Genomic DNA, 8779 nt, shown 5'->3' on the forward strand with positions numbered 1-8779 from the left:
CTTGACTGTGGATACAAGTTTATCCCACTAAATTCAAACTAAAATGATCCCCTAACACAACTTCCCTTTAGCCAGATTTTGAACTTATCTGGGGGCAATGATGTCAGGGAATATGATGGAAAGAAAGTCAAAAGAAAGAAGATACATAATCTTCACTAATTATAGTTAAAATACTCCACTATTGCAAATTTTCATAAAAACATGCAACCACATGTAGACATTTGGATTTCAGGGTTCTGCAAGTGATGACACAGAAATCTAAACTCATGGACTCTTGGTAAATTCACTTCTGATTGACAGTAGAAGCTACCATATATCATTCCTGAAGGTTTTGCTGTTGTTGCTTGTTTGTTTGTGCTACCAGGTATGGAACCCAGGGGCGCTTAACCACTGAGTCACATCCCTAGCCCCTTTCATATTTTATTTAGAGGCAGGGTCTTGCTAAGTTCTTAGGACCTCACTAAATAGCTGAGGTGGCTTTGAGCTTATGATCCTCTGTCTCAGCTCCTGGAGCCACTGGGATTACAGGCATGCACCATTGCTGGGTTTCTGGCTTGAGAAATTCAAGCCCAATTCTCTTGCGAAACACCTCATTTGAGGGTAATGCCATTTACCCAGGTGTTTGAGTGGAACCAGGAAAGGAAATCATGTGTCTAGCTGCCTGGCCCACTTAGCATTTTCTCTATGGGTCAAAGTCATGCTTCTCTAAATAGAGAAACCAGACCACCTAGCCTGGGGGCGCATTTTCTGTCCTTTCAGGCAATTCAATCACTGGTATGAGATAAAGCAAGTAGATGAAAATCACACCATGAAAGATTTGAATATTAAATTTTTATTGGAATCACAACCCACGAAAGTAGGCCAGGATCTGTACGCTAAACCTAAACAGGATTATTTCAAATCTTTAACATCTTCCTCCTCAACTAGCTCAAAGTTAATAAATTTTCTGAATATTTTCTAGAAAAACAGTTCCACTCCAATGGAACTACTTCATTATCCAACCAACTAGTCCTTATGTCTGTGGACACTTACTGGCTTCCCTGTCTTAGCCCAACCTTTCCATTTAACATTTTTTTTAAGGAATTTTTGCTTCCATGTTCTCTTTCTCTAAGCACATTATTAATTTCTTCTTCTTTAATGAATCACTTTCATTCACAAACATGGTTTATGATTACCCAGGAAAACAACCAAGAGAGCAAGAGAACAACTGTCCCTTGACTTCATGTTCCAGCTACCACCCATTTTTCTACTAGAAACTTTCTCCTAGAAAAAAATGTGACATTGTCTATACACACTGTCTCTACTTCAACTGCCATCATCCAAAATTGTTCTAATTGGGCATTTGTCGTGACATCTCTAATAAAATGAACCTTATTTCACTAATGACCTCATTTTGATAAAGCTATTCATCACTTCTCTGAGATCATCTTACCAGAGCTCTTATCACTTGACACTGTGCACCCCTCCTCCTTCTTAACATCTTTACTTGGTTCCCAGGACAATGTGCTTTCCTTGCTTTTCTCACGGCTCTTTGGTGTTTTACCTCAAACTCCCTCACCTCCTCAGGTGACCTCTAAGCGTTTCAGTGACTCAGGATGCCTTCCTTGCCTCTCTTATCTCCTTTGTGGTCTCATGTAGGTCATTTGAACTAGTCCCATACAAGGTTAGCAGTTAACTCAAATTTGTATCTGCAGCTTAGCCCTTTCTTTTGATTTCCTATATTCTACTTGACATTTCAATTTGGAAATCTAATTGAAAACCTGAACTTAAAAATAAGCATGGTCAAACAGAATTGGTAATACCTCTTTCCAATTTGCTGCTCCAAAGTCTTCTGCTTCTCACTAAACATCTACCTACCATCTACCTACCTGGTTTAAAAACTTACAGATTTTGGAATCTCTGATTTCTCTTTCTCTTTCAATGCTGTGTCCGATCCATCAGCAAATACTGTGTGATCTACTTTCAGGGTATTCTGAACCTGTTCCATTACTATCATATCCATAGCTATAACTTTAGTCCATATCACCTACTCACCTTGCATTCAGCAATTAATTTTCTTTTTTTGTGTGTGTGGAAAAACATATGAAATATACACATCAAGTATAATATGAAATATAGAGATATAGGTATGAGCAATATTTATTATTAGGAATAGGTGCATATGATTATGGAGACTGAGAAGTCCCAAGATTTATAGTCAGCAAACTGGAGACTGAGGAGATTTGATGTTTAGATAATTCCAGTCCAAGTCCAAAGGCCCGAGAACCTGGACAGCTGATGGTATATTCCAATTGAAGGGCAGGAGAAGATCAATGTAACAAATGATTTTCTGAATTTACTTAAAACTGAGACATGGCTACCAAGGTTTTAAAAAGTATCTTGGAGAAGTTTACAGTATTACAATTTCCAAATTTCTAAAAGCAACTCTCTGGATCTCAAAAGATAGCATTGGGAGAAATTACTTCAAATATCAGTTTAGATTGGAAGTGTCTGAGATCATGATACAAAAAGATGTCAAAGAGCAGAAATAATAGATAATGGTGAATTTAAAATATTTATTGAGCAATTAAGAATAATTTAAGGCATAAAATAGAGCTCCACTTTGTATAAAATAAGAAGAATAAAAGAGAGGGATTTTAAAAAGTTGTATTAATGAGCAATAAGCACAAACAGGAAGGGGTAGGCCCTCTGCTTGAGACAGATGGTGATAACAGACGACAGAAGCAAAGCAGGATGACTCCGTTCCTGAGCTGCCTGTCTCCTGCGTCAGACAATGAACTTCAGACTGCAGAGGGTAGAACAAACAAGTTCAAGAGGGAACTGATGTCAAAAATAGGTGGGAAGATAAAAAACATCAAGTGCCCAGGCTTAGATGAACAGGGTTGGAGAGAATTGGAAGAAGTGACTTCTGAACCAGCAACGTTACCTCCAAGAAATGGTGGCAAAAGGGAGAGGTGACACAGCTCTGGAGAGAAGCAAACACAGTGAACATTTTCAATAAAGGAAAAAGATAAATTCTGTAAGTATACAGCAGTGAGTCTGACATTAATCCCTGTGCAAAATTTCAGAATGGATTATTTCAATGGATTTTTTTTTCAAACACTATGTAATAAGAGCATGTAAGTTCTCACAAAGTAAAGTGGCCTTCACCAAGACCCTGCACAGGCTCTTTCAGGTTAAGCTGTAGCAGACTAACCTCATTTTCTTTCTGGGTAGGTTAACTTCTACTGTTAAGAAGAGCTTATATTTCTTAAGTACTTTAAATTTAGGTTCTAGGTTAAGTGTCTTAAATACATTTTCTCATTTGCGCTAAAGTATTAACCCCTACCCCCAACATGTAGCTCCCATTTTATATATGAGGTACTATTCAGATTAGTGAACTAGTTCAAGAGCACATAGCTAAAAATTGAGGGAAACATATTTAAGCATTAGTAGCTACATTTCAGAATCCCTGGTTTTAATCTCTGTGTTATAATGCCACAGAAGAACATAGGATGAAAACATACCAAGAATGTTACTGAAATCATGCACTTGATTATGTTCAAAGATAGAAAAAGGTTTATACATGATGATATATTTATAGTCATTCATAAATGATAAAAAGTCCAATTCTGAAGATATTGATTGATGAGTCTATTGAGAGAGATCTCTAGTGATCTTATCTCAGAACCTCATTCTTGACCTATTGTTGCTTAACATTTTCATGAATAATTTTGCAAAAAAAAATGGCATGATATCAAATTTGTGAGTGGCCTAAATCTGGTTGGCTAATATCTGATGAGAGAATAGAATTCCCAGAAGATCTTAGCACAAATGGAATAAGACAAGAAACAGCTGATAAGAAATTGATTGAAAAACAATCACTGAAGTTTTTCAAAATCTACTCAATATTACATGGAGGGGAAAAAAAAGAGAGAGCTAATAAGATTTCATTAATTAATAGCCCCTCTTCAGGTGGCCAAGCACACTCACTAGCATATAGCCCCACAGTGAGACATTTTTGCCCAAGTACAAATGTCAAATAAAGACACTTAATACTAGATCCTAGAACTGACTCTGTTGAAAGGCTTCAAGGTCACAGGTAGCAAAAACAGGACTCACAGTTAGGTCCAGAGAGTAAAGCTGGGCAAAATACCAGAGAACAAGCAGCAGGAATCTTAGTGCTAGTGAGAATTAAAAGTAGGAGGAAAAAAAAAATGGTTCAGCAAAATGGAACTCCTTCCTTCCTTCTTTTCTCACATATGTGCTATTCTTTTCTCTCCCCTCTTAATGTACATGGTAGAAGACCTCCAGTTACTGAGGACTTTTATTACTTTCCTTACCGTGCTATAAGCAGAACTTCAAGTGGCTTTGGGGCACATAATATTTCTTAACTTATTTTGCCATTTTAATTTTTTAATGAAATATGTTTAATTTTTTTTTACAAAAATTGTTTCTCATGTGTAGTATTTTTACAGAATTTTAGGCTTGAATACACATGGGTCCCTTGAGGTTAAGGAAAGCCCTCTTTCGATATCTGGTAGACATGGCTGCACCAAACCTTCCTTTTGTTTGGTTTCTGATAAGTGTTTTGCAAAACATATATTCAGTTCAGAGAAGCTTTGAATCACATGAAAAATACACTCCTAGAAATGTGAATAAAGAATACAATGTGTCTATAAACTAGGCCAAGGTGACTTGATACTACATTAGCAAAATTATAGTATACAGAAAGAAAGAACAATTCAGACTTTTCATATACACTGGAGCCTACACACGGACAAATGCTTAGTTCTGACATTTAAAATAAGTATTTTCAGAGGTGACCTAGATGATGAGGGAATTTGGTATCATGTAATGAGAAACTCCCAATGAAACGAGGGTGTTATTTCTTTCTTCCTGGAGATTTTGGTCTCTATCTATCAAATTGTTAAAGTGCTGAAGAAATATTAGCTCATAAGATCAAATGGACGATTCTGAATTTTACCATTGGAGACATAGCATAGTGGCTGAAATCACAGGTTTCAAGCTTGGACTGCAGGGTTTATAGCCCAGATCCATTATTTACTAGCTGTTTATCTTCATACGAGTTATTTAACTTCTCTGTGCCATGGTTTCTCCAACTACAAAGTGATCAAAATAATAGTATTTGCAATTAAAATTAAATAAATTAAGTTACATAAAACACAGAGAACATTGGTTGATAAATATTAAGCACCCAATATTTTTACTTACTAATAAAACACAATAGAAATATTTTGTCTTTTCAGATAACAGTAAACTAATGATTACACTTTTGATGGTGATCCAATTAGGAAAGAAAACTATGGGGAAGTAAGAAGTCTAATGGTTAGTGTTAAGAATTTGAATGTGTATTTCTCATGGAATAAATTTAACTGAAGAAAACTGCATTACAATTACCAATTCACTAAAGTTAGGATCTTTTTATTTGACAAAGGTAAGAGCTGGATAGAAGTTAACAGTTGTCTTCAAATAAATGAAGTGTATTGTATAGAAGATTAGATGGACTTTTAATAAGATTTTAACAGCCAAAGCAAGGACAACAATTTGAATGACAATGGATTTCAATTGTATACTGGATATTTAGGCTATTGTGTTTGCCTTCTCTGGGTCCCCAAATCTCCTAATCCATTTATTTCTTTAACAAAATTTTACTGAACATCTGTTAAGTGCTACCTTCTTCTCTAATCCCTGAAATAAGAGTAGCAAAAAGGCAGACATTATCCATGCTTTCATAAGCTTAAAAACTATAGAGAAGACACAATCAATAAACAAGAAAAACTCCAGAGTGTTTGGTATTATTAGAGAATTAAATAGGGTATAAATATCCCAAATGGTTAGAAGTCTACTTTGGATTCAATGAGCAGGGAGGCCTCCCTGAAGAGCTGACATCTCAATGGAGATATGAATGATAAAAAAGAGCCATAACTGAAAGGAGTGAAAGAAAAAAAAATCATCCCAAGGGTAAAAGAGCAGCTGGTATAAAGATCCGAAGGTGGGAGAGAAGGCAAGTTTGAAAAGATGAGGACAGGGTAGATAATGTTTATAGGAAGTTCACAGACATACAGCCAGATCATGTATGCCAATGTAAGATGAAGTAAGAAATTTAGACTTTAGCTTTGGTCAGAAGTCAGGCATGTAGTGGGTGTTAAGTAGAGCAGTGATGTGATCTAATTTAAATTTAAATATGAATACAATTTTGCTATTATATGGAAAAGAGGTTGTTCAGTTTAAATTTTTTTTTTAACCACTGTGAACAAAATCCAACAGGAACAATTTTAGAGGAGAAAAGTTCATATGGGGCTCACAGTTTTGGAGATGTGAGTCCACAGAGAGCCAGCTCCATTCTCAGGGCCTGAGGTGAGGCAGAACATCATGGTGGAAGAGTGTGACAGAGGAAAGCGGCTGGGAACATGGCACCAGGAAGCAGAGAGGAAATTTTGCTCACCAAGAACAAAATACATACGCTGAAAACATATCCCCCAATGACCCACTTCCTCCAGCCACACCCTACCTGCCTACAGTGACTATCCTATAATCCCTATTAGGGAAATAACGTACTGATTAGGTTAAGCCTCTCATAATCCAATCATGTGACTTCATTTCTCGCATTGTTTCGCACATGAGCTTTTGAGGGATATTCACATTTAAACTATACAGGGGTTGTGAGAAACAAGAGTGCAAGCAGGAAAATTTAATTGAAAAATTATAGCAACAGCCCAGGCAAGAAATGGAGATAGTGAAAATAAAGATATAAAGAAATTAGCAGTTTGAGGTAGCTTGGAATTAGAGGTGATGGAATTTGGGTGTAAAGTGGAAAGACAAGGAGCTAAATTATAGATGTCTTCTAAATTTTTGGCTTGAGCAATCTATTAGAATTGGTACTGTTTCCTAATATCTATGATCATGGGAAAGAAATGGGTGTGAATAGAGAAATGAAGAATTTTATTATGGACAAATTAAGTTGTAAATACTTATTTTTTCACCCAAGAATGCCTGTAAAGTATGAAATTGGATATTTGAATCTAAGTTTCAGAAGAGAAGTAACAAGTGGAAGACATTGATTTGAAAACCTGGATTAAAGGAAGACATGAGAAGGAATAGGTTTACTCCAGAGAATAAACCAAGTTACTGGACCCATGAATATGCCAACATTTAGAGATTGGTTAGAAGAAAAAAATGCCAGAATAGAAGACTGAGAAGGACCAGTCCATGAGTTAGGAGGAAAGGCAGGGGACAAGGTCAACCAGTAGGGCAAGAGAAGACATCATTCCAAGAAGAAGAAGGGATTGGTCAACTGTGTCAAATGTTGCTGAGAAAGAATGGAGGAGAGACTATTAGACTTGGCATCCTCAGTGGAATGGTGGGTACCACAGCTTAGGTATAATAAACTTAAGAAGGAATGTGGGGTGAGGGAAAAAAAGACAGCAACTATTGACAGGAGGAAGTGCCTGGACTATGTGATATTTATTAGCACCCTCTGAAACAGGACAGGCTTGCCCTCCACACTGGAGGACCTTAAGTAAACGTTTACAATAGCTATAATGAGGGGATCTGAGCATCTGTTTTTGAGTTGAACCAGGTGACCTTGGAAATAAGTATAATGTAATGATGTTCTAGGATTCTTTTATTCTTCAGTATTTATCTGAAATTGCTCTCTTGCTTACCTAAATTGTCAGTGTTGTGTCCCCCACCTAATCTCTTTGCAATCTTATCAAGGATAGGCAAATTATTTTCATTAGGCTTTATAAGATGCTGGAAATAGCTCTTGAATTTTTATTACTTTTTCAGTAGACTACAGAATGTGAAAAATTGATCTTATTCAGCTGTCTTGTAATGTAGATAAGACAACTAAACCTCCAAGAAATGAAGTGATTAGTCAAATATTAAATTCAAAGATAATAGCAAACTAGGACTAGAACTCAAGACTCCTACTTTCATTTCTCATCATCTTTTTACTTCTGTTTTTAGTTTATAGCTCTCTACTTTTTAGATTGCATGTTTATAATAATAACATCTTTCAAACTTACATTGTTTAAAATTGCAAAACAAAACACAAAAATAGACACACTTAAAACTCTCGGAACTAGACAATCGACAAAATTTTCTTTATAGAGATGAGTTGAGGCATTCATTCCTTTCACAGCTAGAATATTGACAGCCGATAGCTCTCAGCCTCAACCTTTTGGAATTAATAAGTCAGAGTCAGGTGGATTCAGCAGCAATCCATCATAAGATGGAAGTGGTAAATCTGGGATCAAGCATAAGCAGGGCTAGAGGACATAATTCACCTTCATTGGCACCTCTCCCTCAGCACAAAACTGAGCCACTTGAGGATCCTCGTATGATTAGCTTATCAACAAAGAAGAAGGGCTGATGTTTGTTCATAGATCATTCAAAAATGAGGTGCGAGCTAAAAATGGACTGCTATTGCACTGTGACCTAACTCAAGGACATCTCTGAAAGAAAGCTCTGAAAAGAAATCTTCACAATGGGCAAAGCTTCATGTGGTGTACTCACTCATGCTCCTTAAGTGGGGAGAATAGTGGACCAAAATAGCAATTGAAACCAATTAATGAACTGAGGAAAATTGTTTATCTTGTTGTTCAGGACCAGGGAAAACAAAAATTGGGGAACTGGTAACAAGAACATCTGGAGAAGATATATATGGATGGCTTATGGAAATGAGCCTAAAGGGAAGATCTTTGTGTTACATGTTAATGTTCACTGAAGCATATCCTTCAAAGGGTACAAATCAACAAAAACAGAATGATTTGGC

The 8779-nt window shown here is 36.4% G+C and overlaps 1 long non-coding RNA gene across 1 annotated transcript; it reads right to left on the reverse strand.

Moving 5' to 3' along the window:
- Positions 1-2541: 2541 nt before the first annotated feature.
- Positions 2542-6473, reverse strand: LOC144376882 (uncharacterized). The gene is made up of 2 exons (XR_013437251.1): positions 6309-6473; positions 2542-2965 (listed from the first exon to the last, which is right to left on the reverse strand). It is a non-coding gene; the product is annotated as an uncharacterized LOC144376882 (long non-coding RNA).
- Between the last annotated feature and the right edge of the window lie 2306 nt (positions 6474-8779).

This window comes from Ictidomys tridecemlineatus, chromosome 4, assembly GCF_052094955.1.
Source record: "Ictidomys tridecemlineatus isolate mIctTri1 chromosome 4, mIctTri1.hap1, whole genome shotgun sequence".
In the NCBI taxonomy this organism is placed as follows: Eukaryota; Metazoa; Chordata; class Mammalia; order Rodentia; family Sciuridae; genus Ictidomys; species Ictidomys tridecemlineatus.